At 46.2% G+C, this 23,269-nt stretch overlaps 1 long non-coding RNA gene across 1 annotated transcript; it reads right to left on the bottom strand.

The window, feature by feature from the left end:
- Positions 1 to 3,201: 3,201 nt before the first annotated feature.
- On the bottom strand, positions 3,202 to 17,023 carry LOC146339316 (uncharacterized). The gene is made up of 4 exons (XR_014784225.1): positions 16,785 to 17,023; positions 6,816 to 7,028; positions 5,999 to 6,200; positions 3,202 to 5,181 (listed from the first exon to the last, which is right to left on the bottom strand). It is a non-coding gene; the product is annotated as an uncharacterized LOC146339316 (long non-coding RNA).
- Positions 17,024 to 23,269: the final 6,246 nt, after the last annotated feature.

Genomic DNA, 23,269 nt, shown 5'->3' with positions numbered 1-23,269 from the left:
TGTCAGACTGACTGGTCTGTAGTTCCCAGGTTCTTCCTTTTTCCCCTTTTGAAGATAGGGTCAACATAGAACAATACGACAACGGAACCCATTCCCTAGGGAGGTGATGGGCTCTCCCACACTGGAGGCGTTCAAGACGAGGCTGGACAGCCATCTGTCAGAGATGATCTGACTGGGATTCCTGAATTGAGCAGGGGGTTGGACTTGATGGCCTTGTAGGCCCCTTCCAACCATACTATTCTATGATTCTATGACCCTGTTGATTCTCCTGGACCTCTCAGCGGCTTTCGATACCATCGATCATGGTATCCTTCTGGATAGGTTGTCTGGGTTGGGAGCTGGCGGCACCGCCCTGCAGTGGTTCCGCTCCTACTTGGATGGCCGATTCCAGAAGGTGGTGCTGGGGGATTATTGCTCTGTGCTGTGGCAATTATGCCATTGGGTTCCACAGGGCTCTATTTTATCCCCTATGCTGTTCAACAACTACATGAAACCGCTGGGGGAGGTTATCTGGAGGTGTGGGCTGAGGTGCCATCAATATGCGGATGACACCCAGCTCTACCTCTCTTTCTCATCAAAACCAGGTGAGGCAGTGGCTGTTCTGAATCAGTGCCTGGGCATGGTAATGGACTGGATGAGGACCAATAAACTGAAACTCAATCCTGACAAGACGGTGGTACTGTTAGTGGGTGGTTCATCTGCCCGGCTGGGTGATATTCAACCTGTTCTGGAGGGGGTTGCACTCCCCCTAAAGGATCACGTTCGTAGCTTGGGGATGCTCTTAGACCCAGAACTGTCACTTGAGGCACAGGTGAACTCAGTGGCACGGAGCACTTTCAATCAGCTTAGGCTGGTATACAAACTATGCCCTTATCTGGACAGATAGCCTAGCTACAGTTATCCAAGCTCTGATAACATCTCATCTGGATTACTGCAATGTGATATACATGGGGCTGCCTTTGAAAACAGACCAGATATTTCAGCTAGTGCAGCAAGATTGTTAGCAGGGACTGGCCAACGAGATCACATTACTCCAGTACTTTTCCAGCTGCACTGGCTGTCAGTCCATTTCTGGGCCACATTCAAAGGGCTATTAACATTCAAAGCCCTGAACGGCTTGGGGCCAGGTTATCTGAAGGATTGCCTCCTCCCATATGTCCCTGTCTGGACCCTAAGATCATCCTCAGCGGTGCTTCTCTGGGAGCCCCTGCCAAAGGAAGTGAGGCGGGTGGCTACCAGGAAGAGGCCCTTTTCTGCTGTGGCACCCCAGCTGTGGAATGAGCTTGCTAGAGAGGTTTGCCTGGCACCTACGGTGTACTTTTCCTGGCGCCAGGTGAAGACCTTTTTATTTTCCCAGTACTTTAGCATTTTACTTCCTAGTCTTTTAGCTCTGATGTTTTAAATCTGTATTTTAAATCCCTGCGTTGCTGCTAGGTTTTATTCTGATTTTATTCTGGTTGTATTGTTGTATTGTGGTTTTAACGCTTTCATATTTTATATTGTTTTATCCTATGCTTTTTGGGTTTAATTTTTGTGAACCGCCCAGGGAGCTTCGGCTCGGCAGTATAGAAAAAGAAAAAAAGAAATGAAAAAAGCTCTGGGTAAGTGTCTAATAAAATCCATTTAAAAAAAAAATCAGATTTCTTTCCCACCCTTCTATTGGACCGACAGTACTCAGGGTGGCAAACTCCAAACGGCAATTCATAAAACTAGAAATACAATAAAACAAGAAAAGCAAGAAACAGTGTATAAAAACAGCCAGCGTCTAGAATGCTAAAAACCCATGAATCCAGCAGGCCAAATGCCTGCTGGAATCAAAATGTCAAGAGGGGTCAAGAGAGGTGGGAGGGGGGCAAACAGACTCCTCAAAGCTGTGGATTCCATAATTTGGGCATGGCCACAGAGAAGACCCTCTCCATGCACCAGCTGGTCACCCCTCTACCCCTGAGGGGACATGAAGAAGGGTGGATAATGGAGTACAAGCTGATGTCTGAGTTCATGATACACTGGCCCTGGTACAGGGCACAGTCACACCCAAATTCATGCTGAGAACCTCTCCCTTTCTGCCTCTCTGATATATACTATTTTGGACATGGAGAAATATGTATGTTTCAGAGGTTAGGAATGAGAACCTCCATAAGACACATCCATATTTTCTTCAGAAAGATGAGCAAGATTTCTGCCATATTTTCCACTTTCTCAACAAAACCCTTCTGGCTCTCTGTGGTTTCAATTGGCAGTGTGTTGTGTAATTATTAGTCATAGAAACCTAACAGTAATACATCACAATCAAGGTCAAACAGGCTTTCTAATTTTTATTTCACTGCTTACTTTCAAAAGGAGCAGACTACATAGTGGCAGTTGCCTCGGGTTTACGTGGGGCAAAATCACTCTAGTTGTGAACTCAGGTGGTGAGTGATGACAGCTACGTAGCCAAAACTAAAGCAGAACCAAAACTTCTGCAAATGGCTTTCATGGGGCCATTTGTCCCTAGCAAAATTGAGGGGGATCTTTAGCTACTTTCAGCGTTGGGTGGGTTAAAATTCTTACAGTTTTCAGAATGGGGCAGGGGGCATCCCATTCCAAATGGCTTTCATGGGGCCATTTGTCCCTAGCAAAATTGAGGGGGATCTTTAGCTACTTTCAGCGTTGGATGGGTTAAAATTCTTACAGTTTTCAGAATGGGGCAGGGGGCATCGCATTCCAAATGGCTTTCATGGGGCCATTTGTCCCTAGCAAAATTGAGGGGGATCTTTAGCTACTTTCAGCATTAGGTGGGTTAAAATTCTTACAGTTTTCAGAATGGGGCAGGGGGCACCCCATTCCAAATGAAATGGCCAAGGGTTTCTTCTGTAAAAACACACCAAACTGCTTTGACGTTGTTTAAAGTGGTTGCAGGGCCACCTGAGGGGCTCAGTGGACTTTCTTTCTTTCAAGATGTCCTGCTACATCATGATGCAACGCTGAGTGAAGAAAAATTCCTTGGCCACCGCACTGGACACCTTCACCCATTCTAACCATTCACACTCATCCTTAAGAAGTTTTAGGGCACTGCCCAATGCATGTTGGTGTACAAAGTGCACAAAATTATGCATGGTGTGGAGAAAGTGGATACGGACAATTACCAATAATGGTTCTGTCCTTAACCAAACTTAACAGAGAAGCAAAATAGGCGCAAGGAAGCTTTTAAGAATAAAAAATGTAAACGCAGTAACACACATTTTAATACAATGACTAATATAACATACAAAGTTTGAGAGGCATTTTAAAAATAACTAATCCATCATATACAATTATAAAAGAGCAATGAATTAACAGTCCAACATTTTACATAGAAGCATAGCGGCAATACTGGTTTCCAAAAAGGCTTTACTGATAACAAAATACCCAAATGTGTTTTGACCTTACAGGTCTTCATTGGTGGGGAAAACCAGAAACCATAATTATAGCCCTTAACTCAACAATCAGTTCATAAGATTAAATTCTCAAAATGGAACCTGCATAGCAAAAAAGTAGATAGGGAGGCATTTTTCTCTCTCTTTCATAATACTAGAACCCGGGGTCACCCCATGAAGCTGATTGGTGGGAGATTCAGGACAGATAAAAGGAAGGGCTTCTTCATAGAGTGTATAGTTAGACTATGGAATTCCCTACCCCAAGATGATAGTCACCAACTTGGTTGTCTTTAAAAGGGGGTTAGACAAATTCATGGAGGAGAAGGCTGTCAATGGCTACTAGTCCTGATGGCTATATGCCCCCTCCAGGATCAGAGGCAGTGTGCCCATTTACACCGGTTGCTGGGGAACATGGGTGGGAGGGTGCTGTTGTACTCATGTCTTGCTTGTGGGTTTCCCATGGGCAGTGGGTTGGCCACTATGTGAACAGAACGCTGGACTAGATAGACCCTTGGTCTGATGCAGCAGAGCTCTTCTTATGTTCTGGCAGAAACAAATCCTACAACATCCCCCAGCCACCATGCAAGGCACAATGAATCACATGGGATGTTTCATTGACAATGAAATTTGTTGGAGCAGCAAGAACCACGACGCATTCATTTTTTGCAACTCTGCACTGTGTGCGGCCACAGATGCTGGTGCATTTGTGCCTGGGAATCCCACAATCACGCTCTGTGGCATACAGGCACCCCCACTTATTCTAGCACGTCTGGCCCATGTGGAAGTGGCTAACACAGCGCTGTGATGGATATTTGGGCAGTAGGAAATCCCTATTCAACAAAACGTTCAACCGGTGCTGTAATGGGGTGGAGCATTCATTTGGGCCACTGATGGCACAGTGGCATTAGTCGACTGCTGGACTGCCAGCACTGGAGGAGGCCGTAGTCCCTGTAATTGGAGCATTTGTTGTCCTCCACAACATAGATGAAGCTAAGGGTCATGATTTATTTGCCGGAGCTGATGTGCCATGGCCTCTTCTCCTCCCAGCTGATGAGGAGGGAAAGAAGTATGCAAAGCAATCACCAATTTCCTTTGTAGCAACAGGAGATTGTGAACTGTTACCCCTACTGTTGTGTTGCATAACTACCCTTGCTATTTCTTGAGCTGCTAAACAGATGGCTCATTGCGGTGGGACACTGGCATTCAGCATGACTTGGCAGCATTGTCTTAATAAAATATAAATGTAAAGATTGCACACATTGGGCTCCTTCACACTGGGCTTTTATCCCCCTATGGAGATTGCTTACTCACAGACATTTGCTGGTCCTGTACATGGTGCAGCCCTCCTCCAGGGAATCTCCTGCTCTTTGTGAGCTCTATTGCATTGTTTTCCATGACAAGGAAAGTCTGGCATTTTCCCTTCTCCCACCATGAAGTCAACACAAATGAGGGTGTACAGGTTAAAGTCACGTCTTTTGCAAATAAAACAACAGCACCAGCTCGTGGCTTTGTAATGAAATACATAGATCTCATTGAGAAGTTTGGGGTTTTTTTTAAAGCCACATGAAAAGGACCTGATCTGATCCCACAAAGATTCCGGAAGCAGAAGGCCAGGTAAATTGCTGGATTTTTAGCCTTGTGTGATAAAGACCGTTGCCAGTTACCATTCTATGTATCTTGACTCTGGCCCCATCTACACCGGGCTTTTACTCCAGGGCGGGTGCGAGTCGAGGTCCCTCGTGATAGATGATGTAGTCGTGACTTCGCAGCCATCTCTGGTTTTTGCCTGGAAAAAGCAGAGTTCCAAGGAGTTGTTTTACTGCGATTTTTTGGGTTTGCTGCGGGTGTTCCTTCCTTGAACTGTCTTTGCATCTTACAATAGGCGTGTTGTAGGCATGCGTAGTGCCTGCATCACTCTGTGATGCCCCTTTGTGCCCCCATCCCTTCGCAGCTGCGCAGTTACAGAGGCATAGAGGGGCGTTTTCATCTATTTAATCACACTTTCGCATATTTTTGCAGCTTCGTATCTTCACAACGGTTGCTTTTGGACTCAGTGCCCAAGGGCTGGAGAGGGTCTTCGGGGAAGAACAAGATCGCTCCAGGCACCATTTCGGACTTATGGCTGGGCATGTAGTGCTCACGCTTGTGAGTGCAAACCATTGTGAGAATCTCAGGCTGAGGAACTGATAAACAGTTGGCATGGAAATGAAGGAGCACAGAATACCCAATCTTTACCTAAAACAGGGTCAGAAAGACACAGCAGAGCCCCTCAAATATAAAACAGCCTCTGAAGTGTCGCACCCCTACACTCACGGGACTGCACAGCTGCACATTACAGTATAATGGCCCCCCCAAAAGGCACAGCGAGTCTCAAGAAGTGTGCAGTACATCGCGACTGTATCGCAGGGCATGCTGACTCAAAGCCGCATTGCTGTGCAGTTGCAAGGGGGTAGGGGGTCAAAGCGGTGCCATATAGATGGGGCCTCTGTCTTCTAGTGAAAAGGCTACTACATGTCTTGTCCCACTGGGCCTTGGGCCCAAAGTACTTGCCACTTGTGTGCTCAGATTACAGTTCAAAAGATCACTTTAGCTTTTGGATGTACCTTTTGGAATGCTGGAAAAGTGCAGATCTGAAAGGCACCGAACAGAAGTACTGTAAGGTCAGGTATTACATAAAATAATATAGAATTGTGTACAGAAAACAACAGCAATGACAGGACATCCAGTCTTGATGGGAGCAGTCAGTGTGGCATGGAATAAGCCCTCTATGCCAGATTTAACAGGGATAAATGCCAAGTTCTGCACCTAGGAAAAAGAAACCAAAGGCACAGTTACAAGACGGGCGATACTTGGCTCAACAACACTACACGCGAGAAGGATCTTGGAATTGTGGTAGATCACAAGCTGAATATGAGCCAACAATGTGATGTGGCTGCAAAAAAGGCAAATGCTATTTTGGGCTGCATTAATAGAAGCAAAGCTTCCAAATCCCACAAAGTACTAGTCCCCCTCTAGTCAGCACTGGTTATTTTATTTATTTACAATATTTATATATTAGGCCTCATCTGGAGTACTGTGTCCAGTTCTGGGCACCACACTTTAAGAAGGATGCAGACAAGCTGGAGAGGGTTCAGAGGAGGGCAACGAAGATGATCAGGGGACTGGAAACAAAGCCCTATGAGGAGAGATTGAAAGAACTGGGCATGTTTAGCCTGGAGAAGACAGAGAAGACTGAGGGGAGATAGGATAGTGCTCTTTAAGTACTTGAAAGGCTGTCACAGAGAGGAAGGCCATGATCGCTTCTCAATCATCCCAGAGTGCAGGACACAGAATAATGGGCTCAAGTTACAGGAAGCCAGATTCAGGCTGAACATCAGGAAAAATGTCCTGACAGAGCAATATGACAAAGGAACCGATTACCTAGGGTGGTGGTGGGCTCTCCCACACTGGAGGGAGAGATGAATCTGGACGGCCAACTGACAGAGATGCTTTGACTTGGACTCCTGCATTGAGCAGGGGGTTGGACTCAATGGTCTTACAGGCCCCTTCCAACCCTACCATTCTGTGATTCTATGATCTCTGGATGGGTCACCCTTCTCTCAATGCTGTCAGTGCATCTGTCCTGTAGCCTGTCTGTAAAAGCAGAGAAGAATGTCAGCAAATGCTAAAACTTTCACCACAGGCACATCAACTCCTGACATGCTTCACTGTTGGTTAGGTATTCGTGATGCACAGTGGCACAAGCTCCCCAGTTCGTAACTGGCCAGTGCTCTTGCTGGCTTAAACAATATACTTTGCATACATAACAGATATTTCTTATGGTCAGGTGTAGTGACTGTACAGAGGACAGCAAGCTGTCCTTTTCTGTCTCCTGTGTCGACACATCTGACTGCACAGCAGTTGATGCCTTTTGTACACACTCCCCTTCATGTGGCACTTTTTCCTTTCCGTTTTCCTTTCCCTCATGTGTTTTCCTTTCCCTCTGGAAACACAGAATGTGACCCAGAGCCAATCTACACCTGTAATTTACTGCAGAGAGAAAGCACTTCAGGATCGTTTGGGACACATGATGTCGTGCCCACCCCGCAGCCACCCTGGCACTTCCCCCTCCAAAATGTGCATTTTCTGAAAGTTGTTTTAGCACATGTTTTACCTTAAATGTGGCTCCTGTGCACTTCAACTGCAGTGTGCCCCATTCAGCTGAATTAAACACTGCATGGCGGGCATGCCAAGGGGTGTGCCTGTGCCTGTGCCTGGTGGGGACAGAGGGGCTGGGAGATTAGCCCACTAGGTCAACTCAGATGTAAGGCAGGCACAGAGGTGAGAAAGCAAGCCAAAGCAGCCCCAAGTACAGGGCATTACAGAAATCAAGCCTAGAGGTTACCGGCATGTGCTCCACGGTTTCCAGGCCCACATGTTCCAGGAATGGGCATAGCTGGTGTGTCAGCTGAAGCTGATAACAGGCACCGGAAATGTGTCTGTTACTCTCAGGACAGAGATGCCGCAGAATCTGAATCACTCCCTTAGAGTCCCATGGAAAATGTTGCAGCCCCACAGCTGTTAAAAGAAGGTTGGCATATTTCGTTTAACCACTTGTTATATGCCGTTTTTAAAAATAGCTCGGCAGCTAAGAGCAATGTTAAACAAATGTAATAACAAGTGCTGTGCCAAAAATTTCAATTTCAATTCAATTTCAGCATTTCGTGGAGGGTGGGGGCAGAATTAAAACTCTGGCGAAAGAGGCTGAGAGAGGTGAGAAGTTCTGAGAATTTTCTCCTTGGGGCAGGGACAGGGTTTCCACATACCTCTTTCAGTGTAGGCAATTCTTGAGGGGTCTTCTATTTTTTATTCTTTTCAAAACACCCCCTGCATTTGCAGGAGCCCAGGCCTCTTCTCCAGCCCAGCAGTTCTTTCTGAACTCCCAGGAGACCATGTAACCTCACCCTTTCCCATAGGCATTCAGGATGAACTCCTGGAGTTCCCCGGGCTGGCCTCAAGAATCACCTACACTTTAAAAAGGTATGTGGAAACCTTGTCCCCCTCCCCAAGGAGAAAATTCTCTGAAGTTCTCCCCCTCCCTGTGAAAGAAAAGGAAAAAACAAACATGCCTCTTTCACAGGGAGAGAAATTTCCAAAAATAGGGGGCAGGACTCGGCACAGCACTAGTAAGCCCAAGGTGTGTGGTGCAATGAGAGCCAGTGTGGTGTAGTGGCAAGAGTGTTGGACTGGGAGCTGGGAGATCTGGGTTCTAGTCCCCACTCGGCCATAGAAGCTCACTGGGTGACTTTGGTCCAGTCACAGACTCTCAGCCCAACCCACCTCACAGGGTTGTTGTTGTGAGGATAAAGTGGAGAGGAGGAGGATAATGTAAGCCGCCTTGGGTTCCTTGCAAGAGGAAAAAAGGCGGGATATAAATGTAATAATAAGTAAAATAAATAAATAAAAATAGTAATAATACTAAATTGCACCATTACTAAAAACAGTGGAACACACAAAAAATGGAAAGCATCTATGAAAACTTTTGGGCATCTTCCAGCAGTAAAAACAATTGAATATTGCAAGTTCCAAAAGATGAATCCTAGAAATGATTTCATTTCATTTTCACTCATTCAATATACGAGTCACCCTATAGCTGAAACTCTCAGGGCAATATACGTAATGAATGAAAAAAAACATCAACGCAATGTGAAAACCAAATAATAAAATACATTAAAATAATGGTTTTTAAAAGCAGCAACACATATTCAGCATTTGAAATAGATAAATAACTGAGCAGCTAAAAACATGGAGAAGATTATTTTAAAATGCAGCATTAAACATATTACAAATAAAGCAAGCAGGAGTTAAAAACACTTTATATTAAAAAAGGTCTTTGCCTGGCACCGAAAAGTAGGCACTAGGAGGACATCTCTATGATGGGCATTCCACAATTTGGGGGCCAACACAGAAAAGGCCTACCAAGGTTTGTCCAAGCCTGGGTTGGAATCAAACCTGTAGAGTTCAGAACACTTGGGTTCAAGCCTTCCTCCAACTCCCAAACTGCCTCTCCTGAATACTCAAGCTTCGAATGCTTGGAAGAGGAAGCTCCAGGCTCTCCTGGTATCTATCCCACAAGCCATCCCCGCAGTGCCAACACACTCTCCCTCCCTTCTCTTCTTTGTCTGATCTGCTTCTTGAAAGCATTCCACTCCCCACCCCCCAGCAGACACTCCACATTCTCTGGCCACTGAGCATGCCCAGTCCTCATTGGGCTGTTAGCTTAGCATTGTCTGTTCAGGGCTGGCAGCAGCTTTCCAGAGTTCCAGGCAGGGCTCTTTCTCAGCCATAGGTGGAGAAGCCAGGATTGAACCTGGGAGCTTCTGCATGCAAAGCAGGTGCTCTACCACTGAGCCACGGCCCTTTCCTGTGCCTGCCTATAATTTGATGTAATTCATCTTGGGGTCTACGGGACAGTACTTTTTTTTTTTCAAGTATTTAAATACAAGTGCAAAGGAGGGGACTCAGCCTGCTATCCCCTCCCATCAAGTCTCTTTCCTTCTCTCTCTCTCTCTCTGATTCTCTCTTAGCACCTTCATGCTGGAGATTTCCTTGAACCCTTTGTAAAAAAAAAAAAAAAAGTATGGAAACGTTCAAAAAGGTTACGACAGCTGGGATTGTTTAGCTTGGAAAAAAGGAGGGTAAGGGGAGACATGATAAGAGGCCTACAGAATTTTGCATGGTGTGGAGATTGTGGAGAGGGAGTCATTTTTCTCCCTCTCTCAAAATACTGGAACCCGGGGTCATCCCATGAAGCTGATTGGTGGGAGATTGAAGGCATATAAAAGGCAGTACTTCTTCACACTGCTCATAGTTAAACTATGGAATTTGCTACCACAGGATGTAGCGATGGCCACCAACTTGGATGGCTTTAAAAGGGGGTTGGACAAATTCCTGGAGGAGAAGGCTGTCAATGGCTACTAGTCCTGATAGCTATCTGCTACCTCCAGTACCAGAGGCAATATGCCTATGTACACCAGTTGCTGGGGAACATGGGTGGGAGGGTGCTGTTGCACTCGTGTCCTGCCTGTGGGTTTCCCACAGGCACCTGGTTGGTCTCTGTGTGAACAGAATGCTGGACTAGATAGACCCTTGGTCTGATCCAGCATGGCTCTTCCTATGTGCTAGTGTTCTAATGAATGAATGAATAGCTTACCCTTTTCAGAAGAGCTTCTTGCAAATTGGATATGATTCCTCGAAGTATCTGCTTGTAAAGTGCTTCTAGGCAATAAAAGCAGAGACTAGAGCTCCTTATATATCACTTGAATAAATTAAACACATTGATGATCATGTGTGGTTCCTTTGTAAAGGTGGTACAGTTCCACAGAACTATTTTGAAATATTACATGGTTTGCTCAGTAACCAGAAATAAAAATTCAGAGTTCCAAGGAACTGCGAATGTGATCATTAAAAGGTAGAAAAGGCAATCTAAAGGAAATTGAAAGATCAAATTTGACTAGGCTTATTTTTTGTATGTTTAGGATAAATCCCATAGAGCGATTACATTTTTAATGGCTATGAGAAAGAAATCTAATTGTTGACAGCAGGTAGTACATTTAGGATACAATCCTATGCATGTTTAGACAGAAAAATGCTGTACAACACCCAGTATCCCTCAGCCAGCATGATTGCCTGGGGCATGCTGGGAGTTGTAGAGCTTTTTTCTGTCTAAAGATGCATAGCATTGCACCCTTAATGTTTTCCCCCTTTACAGATAGAAATATAGGTAGAATTCATTGGCCAATTGGAGATTTTCTGTATGGTTCTTCATAATAACAAATTATATTTTGGGGCGCAATTTTATGGGTATAGGCAGCCGCCTCTGAACTCGGAGGCGACTGCCTATCCGATGCAGAGCAGGTGGAGCGTGGAGGGGATCCTCTCCTCTGCACTCCGGCCATCCTGCATTTGCGGCTAGATGGACGATTTTGGCTGTCTAGCTGCAGCGCTTCGGAGTGGGGGGGAGGCTGGATGACACATAGGAAGTGTCATACTGGCGCTTCCAAGGTCGCCTCCCTGCTCCTGGGAACACCGCCTTTCCTCCTGCTCCTCACTGCTCTTACGAGTGCTGAGCCAGGGAAATCCATGCCGCAAACCTTTGAACCTTGGGGATCCCACTGCCTAAGGGCATTGTAGTAAAAATGTAACCTAAAAGCCATTGTATGCGTCTTAAGCAGCACATAGTACTGTAAGAGCTGCGCATGCCTGGAATGAGCAGACAGTAACCCTAAGATAAGGTTGCTAATCAAACCGCTGGCAACCAATCAAAAGTAACACGCTGGCTGAGGAATGCAAGCTAAGTGATAAAACTGTAGCGTGGAGGTTGCCCAGGGTCGACTCTGCTTTGAGCGTGAGCTCCTTTGTCGAACTGTTTGCAAACAATAAAATCGAGTTGGACCCAGCCTGAAGTTGACTCTCCTCTTTGGGGCAAATTGGACTAGCCTCCAGGGGGCGAAACTAGCATTTTGTGCAACAAACTGGCGAGCTAGTCAGGAGTCCCTTGGACCACCCTGGGGTCAAACGACAGAACCGGCAAAGGTGCCTGTGGGGCGCGCTGGACCTCCTTTGAGGTCTGCCACGGCACCAGAGAACGGGGGTCGGGACACCCAGGAGGTTAAAGGCATGGACTCCATTGATTGAGTCAACCAGGCTGAATGGGTCTGAAGAGACGGCACTAGGGTGTTGGGCAGAGTAAGTACTTGATTTCCCTTCTGTCTTTCTGTTTGAGTTGCCTTCGGAGCGTCTGAGGTTTGTCAGACTCTGTGCAAACGTCTGATGTTTGTCAGACTCCGTGTCAGTGTCGGAGGTTTGTCAGGCTCCGTGTATGGTTTCAAATAGAGGTAGGCACAATGGAGGCGGGTAGCTCCCGTTTAGAAAGCTCTGCCACTCCCTTGGGATGCATGCTAAAGAACTTTAGCAAAGTCAAGCGTCTGAGGTTTGTCAGACTCCGTGTACTAAGATGTCAAAAGGCAAGCTGGTTACACTCTGTCAATTGGAATGGCCAGCATTTGGAATTAGTTGGCCAGACATAGGATCCTTTGGTGTAAATCTTGTAAATGCTGTATATAAAAATGTGGTGAATAATGGGCAATGGGATCAATTCGCCTATATTGATAGTTGGTTAAATTGGTGCGGAAAGAATCCCCCTTAGTTACAGAAGTGTAAATGTGTAAATGTGTTACTGGCAAAGGACCACAGGGGCAAGAGACCCCGGGTGGTGTTTGAATCAAGTAGTAAGAGATAAATTTGCCTCAGGGAAGGTGAGGTTATCAGCATTTGGATGAGTGCCAACCAAAATCCACTGAAGGCGAGAAAAGGTTGAATATAAAGTTCAATATTGTAAAGTCATGATGGTATGCTCCGAGGTGAAGCCCAAAGCCCCTGTTCCCCCCGATTCAAGCCCCACGGAAGGAGCTTGAAGACTGGGAGACCCTGCCCAAGGTGCCCTGAGCTCCCCCCGGTCTGATTCGGCCTGTTAGGTTGGGAGGAGAGGTTGTTGGGGGAGGGAGGGGGCCCGCCAGAGACAGTTTGTCTGCCACCGTATCCAAGTTTGTTAGAAGAAGCAAAAGCAGTTGAAAAAGTTGCAACTTCTGAAGAAAGAGATTTGTTTGATGACTTAAAGACTGTGGCAAAATCAAGAAACAAAGACAGAGCAAGTTCTTAAAATATCAGGGTCTGTGTGAGCTTATCTCTGTCAGCCTGCTCAGAGCAGAGCCAAGGGGGACTTGCCTAACCCCCCTTCGCCATGGCTGGTTTAGCCTTAGCAAGCAGAGAGGCTGGAAGGTGTCTGTGAGGACCTGACAAAAGAGTGAGATTTGCAAAAAAAACAAACAAACAAGAAAAGCATCACAGCTGGAAAGCTGAGCAGCACTGCTCTGTTCTTATCTGTGGAGGAATCTAGAAGAGGTGTAAGGTTACACCTTCCCCATTCGAACTGATGAAGAGACACAGAGCTTTTGTTAAAACGCATCCCTTCTTTATGGCCCAAAGCCTTCTTTGTTAGAGGCACTCTGCACATGGACTGGAACTTTGGCCAGTTAAAGACTTGCCGTAAAAAGTACTGTGAGGCTTGTCATAGCCTTAAACTCCCGTTGTTGTAGATTGTGTGTTTGTTTGTAATCAGCTCAGTGTACAGTTTGATTTGTGATTTCAACACTCAGATAAAAAGCTGCATTTGACTGAAAGAACTGGGTATATTTAGCCTTGAGAAGAGAAGACTGAGAGGAGATCTGATAGCACTCTTCAAGTACTTAAAAGGTTGTCCCAGAGAGGAAGGCCAGGATCTCTTCTCAATAATCCCAGAGTGCAGGACACGGAATAATGGGCTCAAGTGACAGGAAGCTGGATTCCAGCTGAACATCAGGAGAAACGTCCTAACTGTTAGAGCAATACGACAATGGAACCAATTACCTGGGGAGGTGGTGGGCTCTCCCACCCTGGAGGCATTCAAGACGAGGCTAGACAGCCATCTGTCAGGGATGCTCTGATTTAGATTCCTGCACTGGGCAAGGGGTTGGACTCGATGGCCTTGTAAGCCCCTTCCAACCCTACTATTCTATGATTCTATGATTTCCAAGGCTTTGATTTCATTTACCCTAATGAAGCATACAGATACAAATTTCTAGAGATTCATAGACTACAAAGGAAACAGCCTTCAAAAAGTTCAAAGAGAAACTACGAAAGTTAGTTCCCTTTAAAAAGGGGGCAGCAAATTCTCTTAACTTAAGAGGTGAGAGAGAGAGAGTCCCCCACTCTCCCGTGATACTTCTAAGCCCAGCTGTGTTTCTGAAGCCTAAGAAAGTTCCTGCCCCATGTGTTCCAGCTCTTTCTCAAAATCTGAACTGTTCTGACGTTCCATTTGCTCAGAGGCAAACCTGACACTCTGCCAAAACTCATGCAGTGTGGAGTTGCCGATGCAAAAATGGTGGCTTGGAATTCTTTCCACATATGAGAACGCCCTTCCCTTAATTTTGATGGGCCCTGACCATGCAGTCAGAGGAGCAGTATAATGGTTAGATCTGCTCCACCATGCCCTACTATACAAAACAAATGTTTTCCAGTCATGGTGTTAGATTTTAATGATATGAAAAAGGTATAAAAGAAGGCAGAAGAAAGTAGCAGACAAAAAGGCTTAAAAAAGAAAGAAAGCTTATCCCAAATGTGTGTCGTTGAAGATCTAAGCAAGCGAGTCTCTGTCGAAGCAATAGCAAACAGCCTAACTTGCAGAGAAAACAAAGAGTTAAAACTGGTGCATGGCACAGAGAATTTGAAACATGATTTGCAGAACAGGCAAGCCAAAAGATAAGTGTGCCTGTTACAAGAGGGAGGCTATAGTAGCCATAAAAAGGGGTGAAGCCCCCGTATGAAGCTTTAACAAAAATATTACCCACTAGAAGTGGACAATTAAAATAAAAAAGGCTTTTCTTAAATTGAAGCAAGCCTTAATATCACCGCCTGCTTTAGCCTTATCAGACCCCAGATCATGAAGTTTTTAGAGCTATGGTGTACATGAGAGCACATAAAAAAGTGCCATTCCTGGAAAAAGGAAAAGGCAATGCTGGCAGCCACCATGGGCGGAGATATAAACAGCAGCTTGAGAGCACAGAAGTAACCGGGGGGGGGGGGACAGAAAAGGAAAGGGCCAACCGGGGCTCAATAAATGTGCGTATTGCCGAGAGAAGAGACATTGGAAGAAAGATTGTCCAGAGCTGAAAGAAAAGAGAAAAGAGACTCACCCTGAAGGCTGCCAAATGCTGGCAGGGTCCTCCATTGGCGGGGAGTCTAGCTAAAAGGCCACCACCCTACGAACAAACGCTCGGGAGAATCCCAAGGTAAAAGTAAGGGTTGGTGGCGAGGACTGTAAAGCCCTAGTAGATACCGGAGCCACATTTTCTATGATCCCTGTGAAGCCCCCCGGCAAGAGAAAGTGGAAAGCATGTAACTATAGAAGAAATTAAAGGGAAAAAAAACCCAAACTAAATTGCCCCTGTGTAAGCCCCTCCTCACGAAGACTGGAAATAACATACTGGAACATGCCTTTGTAGTTTCACCTGCATACCTGGTTGCCCTCTTGGGGTGGGACTTGTTAACAAAACTGCAAGCTAAAATCTTCTTCCGTGATAATCAGATTGTAGTACAGCTGCCAGCAATGCAGGGCTCAAATTAGCAAATGGCCCTTCAAGCAATCAAGATTGTGTCAGAGGCCAAAGGGACTGAGATTTTAGAGACTGTTAATCCATGTGTGTGGGCAGACAGAACCCCTGCCCGACCAAATGCATAACACAAATTAAAATCTTCTTTAAAAAGGGAGAGCCCTGTGTGCGTGAGGCAGTATCCTCTGAAAAAAGCCACCTGTGCAGGCTTGAAGCCGCTCATTGAGAAGTTCAAAAATTATGGTTAGCTAATAAAGGGATCATCCCCCTTTAGCACCCCGATTTTGAGTGCGCCTGAGGCAGATAGCACCTCCTTCAGGTTGGACCAAGACCTAAGAACAGTGGCTGACTGCCCTTTGTGCCTCAAAAATGATTCAAAGATGCTTGAGCCCCCAGCTCAAATGAGAAGTCGCCCATGCGCTTACTATCCTTTTCAGAGATTTCAAATTGACTTTTCAGAGTTGCCCCAGACTCATGGCTATCGGTACCTGCTAGTAATGATAAAAGCAATTGACTGCACCGCTCAGACAGTAGCCAAGATCCTGTTAAAAAGTAATCCCTAAGCTCTTGTTACCCAAAGAGAGTGAATCAAATCAGGGGCCCCATTTTGTTGGACAAGTGACGCAAGTAGTGGCCCAGGCATAACAAACTAACTAGAAGCTACACCCCCCTTGGAAACCTCAATCTACAAGACAAGTTGAGAAGATGAACCACACCTTAAAGACAATGCTCATTAAAATTTGTTTAAAGATTAAGTTGAAAGGCCACAGGCCTTGCCAATCACCTTGACTCGAGTATGGTGCGCCCCCAAGGGAAGTATTAAATTGACACCTTTTAAACGTTCCACAAGTGCCCACCTCGGATATTACCTATGGCTGATAGCTTAAATGTGAATTTAAAAGTAAAAGTTTTAAGATTCAAGGTTATGTTACTGCTTTGCAGTCTGTTTTGTTTTCACAGGTTTGCGACACCGCACCAATCCTGGCCTTTAGATGCTCCAGTGCATAATCTCAGTCCCAGCGATTGGGTGCTAATCCAGTCCTAGAAAGATGAACCACCTACCAAGAAGCAGAAGGGTCTGTTTCAGATCCTACTTACCACTCCCATTGCTATGAAAGTCGCCAAAGAAAAGAAGTGGATTCATCACACTGAATAAAGGCATCACCTGCACCAGAGAGGGTCACACCGGAAGCTGACCCACCTGAAGGTCACCGTTGGAATAATGAACCCCTAAAAGGACTCAAGTAGCTCTGCAGAAAGGGGGCGCTCTCGTTTCAAGGGTTCCTGATGAACGGAACAAAACTGAGTTCCAAAAGTTAAAAAAAAAAGTGTTTTTGTTGTCAACATTCTAGTAGCTGGAACAAGGGCGTCCCAGGCCTCACTTGCTGTTTAGAGAAAACCGTCAATGCCGCAGCGATAATAGTTTGCGCCTTTAAGTGCGTAGTCCACCGCGGGACCAAAGAGAGTATAAATTTGAGAAAAGCCTTTTGAGGGGGGAATTGTAGTAAAAATGTAACCTAAAAGCCATTGTATGTGTCTTAAGCAGCACGTAGTACTGTAAGAGCTGTGCATGCCTGGAATGAGCAGACAGTAACCCTAAGATAAGGTTGCTAATCAAACCGCTGGCAACCAATCAAAAGTAACACGCTGGCTGAGGAATGCAAGCTAAGTGATAAAACTGTAGCGCGGAGGTTGCCCAGGGTCGACTCTGCTTTGAGCGTGAGCTCCTTTGTCGAACTGTTTGCAAACAATAAAATCGAGTTGGACCCAGCCTGAAGTTGACTCTCCTCTTTGGGGCAAATTGGACTAGCCTCCAGGGGGCGAAACTAGCATTTTGTGCAACACAGTGTTGAGCTGCCTGAGCATGTGTGCTGAAGAGATCGAGAAACCTGGCAGCATTGTTCCTGGCCCAGCCAAAACACTGCTACCAATGCTCTTGCAAGCTGCAACAGATTATGTAAGCTGGGAGACCCAACCTGATCGAGAAGAAAAGAAAATACCGTGCTAGCTGTCTCCAAAAACAGCGAGACCTATGTAACCAGCTGGCTGATGCTGTAAGTGATGTTACAACTGCAAACTAAGACTGTTTTCCTGTTTGAGACCCCAGTGGAAAAAAGCGGACCTGAGTCATTTGTCGCCCCTGACAGGGCAAAGATTAAATTGCCCTGTACCTCATTGTGTTTTGTTTCGAACTTGGGATTCACAAATACAAACTGTAAAGTTTTACTTTCAAGTCCTGCAAATCATCCCACTGCCTCCCCAAGAAGATTGATGGCTGCATGAAGAACGCAAGTATAACGTGACCCCCCCCCCCCGCAGCCTCCTGAGTTTCCGGCACTTTGCTTCTGTGTGCCAGGTTGAGGGGGCAGAAGAAGAGCGTGTGTGTCATGTTGGGAATCCCTGGCTAGCCTGTCTAGTGATCGATAGCCAGTTTCTCTTTTTCTCCTTGGAAAGAAAGAGTTTTGTTGTTTTTAACGTGCTTGAAGTAGCTTAGATTTAGATTTCCAAGTAGACCCATTGAAAGCTCAGAAGTACTAGCAATGTTTTTGCAAGCTCTTTAGGTTAGACAGTCACTTCCCCTCGCCAATCTCCGAGCAACCAAGCCAAGACAGTGGGGGGGGGGAGGGGAGTAAATTTCTAGAGTAAAGAAGTGTTATAAGAGCGAATATAATGTTAAGGCCCAGCATCAGTAATGCAGTGAGGCCTTGTAAGTTATAGCCATGGTGTGATTAGAAGGAGCCTGGAAGTGTTTAGGCCTATTCAGTTTTTAGAATGTCAGAGTCTGTGTGAGCTTATCTCTGTCAGAGTGCTCAGAGCAGAGCCAGGGGGAGTCACCCAACTCCCTGTCCGCCGCTGGTCTAGCCTTGGCAGGCAGGGAGGCTGGAAGATGTCTGTGAGAACCTGACAGAGGTAGAGTAAGATTTGCAGAAAGGTTGCCCAGGTTGAAGCGTCATGGCTAGAAAGCTGAGTGGTGCCGCTCTATTTAGACAGAAGCCTTGCTAAAACGCTAAAGGCCCTTGTCTGTCGAGGGATTTAGAAGGGATGTACAGTCACACCTTCCCCCTTAAGCTAATGCAGAGGCGGGGAGCCTTTGCTGGAAACATCTCATCTTCATTGCCCAGAGCCTTCTCAGTTTGGATCTATCATCGTCTGGGCTTTGAGAGGCACTCTGCACATGGACTGGAACTTTGAACTGTTAAAGACTTGCTCTGAAAGTATTGTGAGGCTTCTTTCATAGACTTGAACTCTCGTTGCTGTGGATTGTGTGTCTGTTTGTAATCAGCTCAGTGTATGGCAGGCTGAGTGTGATCTATGACTTTTGGAATTCCCTCTGCCAGAACTCATGCAGCATGGAGTTGCCAACGCGAAGGCTGTGGCCCAGAACTCTTTGCATGTATGAGTATGCCCGTCCCTTGATCTTGATAGGCCCTGACCATGCCGCTTGGTGGAGCAGTATAATCGCTGGATCTGCTCCATCATGCCTCACCACACAAGAAGAGTTTTCCAGTTATAGTGTTAAATGTTAATGAAAGTTTGTTGTGTGCATTTTATGTTTTGTTAAATATTATGTGATATTTGCAAATGTTTTTACTGTCAGTTGCAAGTCCAAGTGACACTGAGTGTAGTTCCCAATGGTTTGATGTTAATGCCACCCAGGACAGAGCCTTCAAAGTTAACACGCAAAAGGCAAACAAGTCTATGAAAAAAAAAGGGACAGGGTTTACAGGGGCAAAGACAAAGACAAGTAGAGAGGGACAGAGAGAAGGAGACGGTGGCAGACAAGGCAGAAGAGAGAAAAAGAGCGGGTGCCAAACCATAAAGAGCGCCCTGCGTTAACTGAGCCACCCCTAAAGGTAGTTATTTGTGGAGAAAAAGCGCGGCGGTAGTCTCCCCCAGGGTGAATTGGAAGCAGCTGATTATGCCTGGAGCTTATTATGGAGTAACCACAATAATGTACAAGTTTTTTTAGAAGGCGAAAAAGAGCCTCTCCCAAATGTGCGTCATTGGGACTGGTATAAGGCAATAAAGTTTAAGTAAGTGAGTTTTTGTTGAGATGAAGGCAAACAGCCTAACTTGCAGAGAAGACACGTGAAGAGTTAAGGCTAGTGCACAGAGTAGAGAGTTTTATGTAGAAAGTTTGAAACACAATCTGCAAAACAGGCAGGTCAGAGAGAGAGAGAGAGAGAGATTTCTCTTCCCAAACAGGGGGAAAAAGTAATAGCCCACCTTTGGGCTGTTACATACAAGCAAAGTGTAAGGGCTTTGTATGTGCAAAGTGAGAAAATACATCACCTAGAACAGGAGTCCCTCTTCGACCTGATTTCAGACTGGGTTGAAAGAACTGGGGGAGGGGTGGTGGAAGCAAATGGTTGCAATAATTCTGACTGTTATTGGCAGCTTTGTAGCTTTGCATGCTTGCTCATATGGCTGCCACATTTTAAAGTATACATAACAGTAGATATCTATCCCCTGGTGATCAAACGGCAAGGCAAAAAAGATCCGGCCCTCTGGGTAAGAAGAGAGTGTAACGCATAGACTGCTATCATCCTTTGATCATCTAGGGGTGGAATGTATTGGCCCCAGGAGTGTAGCCAAGTCATTTGTAGTGTTAGAGGGGCCTAGAGATAAGTTCATTATTGTTACAATTGCCATGCTAGTGAGCCTTCGAGCATGTGATGAGTCAAAAGGCCGATAACAGGCCCAGCACATTCCATACTAATGAGCCTGAGAGAGTCCTATCAAGATCTGCCTGGGAAGCGAAGCCTGTCTACAGGTAGCTGTGCTGAGAACCAGGCACTGCTGGTCTATGCTGGGAATGTACGCTAGGGGGTGCCCAGTATATGGCAGCTTCCTATGTTCCTAAGTGGCTGCAGGATTGCAGCTATAATTTCTCAGCTAAAACTCAGACCTTGGCTTTTCTGGTTGCTGCTCACATCCAGAAAGTGTGGGCATAAAGCTGCTTCCTTACACTCTGATTGGCTCTCACATTTCAGGAAATCCTTCCATTTTGGCCTTTAGGGTGGCCTATTTATTAAGGGGACTGATGGGGAAGTCCAGTTTGTGGGAGGGTGGGATGGAGTTACATATCTGCTGGACCACTCCATAATCTGCAGACTAGGAAAGGGGGGAGGGGGAATGGCAAAGCATTCCAGGAATGCAGTGTATGAAAATCCTCAAATCTCCATCTTTCTCTTCCCCTCGACCTCCAAACCACTTCTCTTATTTACTGTTTATTTAGCAAGAGAGACTTAGATCTCCTCTAGTGCCAGGAACAATTCCAAAAGCCTGTGTATGTTAGGAAATTGGGCAGCAGCAGCTATTTGTCCACTATGATAGAAAGTTAAAGGTAGGTAGTTAATACCGTGTCACGCATCTGACATGTGCCACATCGATTCCATTTAATATGGTTGATAATCGTGTTCATACCAGCAGAAGTCGCCAAATGTGAAAATGAGATAGATGCTATCATGAACCAGGAATTGTGTTTTTCCATCCGCCCTTCCTCTTTTCCTCAAAACAGGCTTGTAAAGCTGGAGATCAATAGAAACTTGCCAGACCATGTAGTTTTGTTAATTGGTGCCTGAGATTCTCAGGAAGCAGAGGCAAATTTTCCAGAAAAGAGATAACGACTGGATGGTGAGATTTCTGATAAGAAGGAAGAAAAATCTTTAACAAGGAAGGAGAGGGGAAATGACTTGCTTTTTTATTTTCCCTGCCTGCTTTGGAGACATACTGTTCATCCCTAGGGTTTGAGCCAGTGGGACTTAAAATAATAGAGAGTGAGGGCTATTGGGGTTTACTGTGTGATTCATTTTTATTCTTTGAATATTTATATTTCGATGGAGATGTCATTCTACTTTTGTAAATGCTAAAAGAGCTTAAGTGAAAGAATAAGGCTCATGCTTCTTTTTGAAGTCTGAACAATTAACTTTGCATAAAGGTGGTTCTTTCTGAAAGAGAGGAGGATCTCTCAGTCCCAGATTCTACAGCGAGTCCGAGTCCTGAGTGCCCGTTCCCAAAGTAGCAGTAGCACAACGTACTGTTTTTTCCTGAAAAGATGAGTATTGCTTCTGATGAAGAAATTCCATATGCAGCACACGCAGTCACTCTGTCTTGAACCTTCCCCCTGTCTCTCACTTTCTCTTGTTAGAGCCCCTTCTCTCTCTCCCCGCTGTTCTTGGGGCTGTGCAGGGGATGGGGTGAGCTGAGCTTGTGATGGGGGAAGCGATCGCTTCCTGCATTTGCAGCGGGCTGCACGGGGCTCCTCTCTGTGCCCTGAGAAACAGGCTCCTTTCTCAGAGCACAGAGAGGGAAGGCAGCAAGCCTGCAACCTCCAGCTCCAGCTCACTGTGCTGGATTCCTGTGCAGAATTGCAGAGCGGGCAGAGCCAAGGAGTGCGCGCAGCTGTTGAGGAGAGGTCTGGTGGGAAGACAGAGTGGTGTGGCAGGCCACACCTGGCCGGCCACACAGGAGATTCCCCAGTGCTGCCTTAAACAGAAAAAGGCAGAGGAGAACTTTTAAAAATGCAGAAACGCAGAGTTGAAACTAAAATGCCCAGAGCAGCATAATAACTAGAGGTGTGGCAATCCAGTCATACTAAAAGGACCAAATCAGTGGAATCATTCCAGACTAAAAGCCCAGCAAAGCAGTAACTGTTTTTGCAGCCAACTGAACAGCCTGCCGTGTGGGGGCAAAGCAAGCTTCCAGGGGAGGGGGTTCCATAGGCTGGTTGCTGCCGCTGAGACGGCCCTTCCCTGAGCCACTGTCAACGGCACCTCTGACGGAGGTGGGCTGCAGTCTCTTTACGTTTCCCAGTTCTCATGTGGGAAATGGGAGTTACTTCATCATGGAGCTGGCTATTTTAGTAATTAACCTGAGAGCCAGTGTGGAGTAGTGGTTAGAGTGTTGGACTGGGACTCAGGAGAGCCCGGTTCCGGCCCCCACTCAGCCATGAAGCTGATTGGGTGACTTTGGGCCAGTCAAGGACTCTTAGCCTGACCTAACTTACAGGGTTGTTGTGAGGATACAAATGGAGAGGAGGGGGACTATGTGAGCCACACTAGGTTCCTTGCACGAGGAAAAGAAGCGGCATATAAATGTAATTAAAAATAAATAACAGCTTACTAGTGTGCTAAATGCTCAACACCCTCTAACCTGAGTTTCCCAGACTGGAGAGCCGTCTTGTACCCATGAGTGTCTCTTGTAGTCTGGTAGCGCTTTCCTCCATTCCCATAAGTTCCTTCCTTTTCATCCCAGCTTGAAGGAAGAAGAAAGATGCAAGTCCTGCCTCGCTCACCACCCAGCCTGGCCCAAGTCAGTATGCTCTGCTCTACTCTGCTCTGCTCTGCTCTGCCTCTCTGTCTCTTCTCCCCTTCCTCCTCCTCCTGCTCCTGTAGCTTATATATAGCATCACATCACTCCCGGCTAGGCTGGCCATAGCACAGAGTGGCCACTGGAGCCCACCTGGCTCCCCATACGGTCCTTTTGCATTTGGGGATTCTTCTGCCTGGGGATGCAGGGTACCACTTGTCATGCTGTCCAGATCAGGGCTTCGCTCTGGTTAGTTGACAAGCCAGCTTCAGCTTCTCTCTCCGGGAGAGAGCGCAGGACAGGAAGGCCTGGCGTGCTATGGTCCATGGGGTCACGAAGAGTCGGACACGACTGAACGACTGAACAACAACAACA

The sequence above is a fragment of the Heloderma suspectum genome, chromosome 7 (genome assembly GCF_057233095.1).
Source record: "Heloderma suspectum isolate Gila_16-S chromosome 7, 16-S_ref, whole genome shotgun sequence".
NCBI classification, from domain to species: domain Eukaryota; kingdom Metazoa; phylum Chordata; class Lepidosauria; order Squamata; family Helodermatidae; genus Heloderma; species Heloderma suspectum.
The sequence above is the reverse complement of the archived record's forward strand: the minus strand, read 5'-3'. Positions and strand labels throughout refer to the sequence as shown.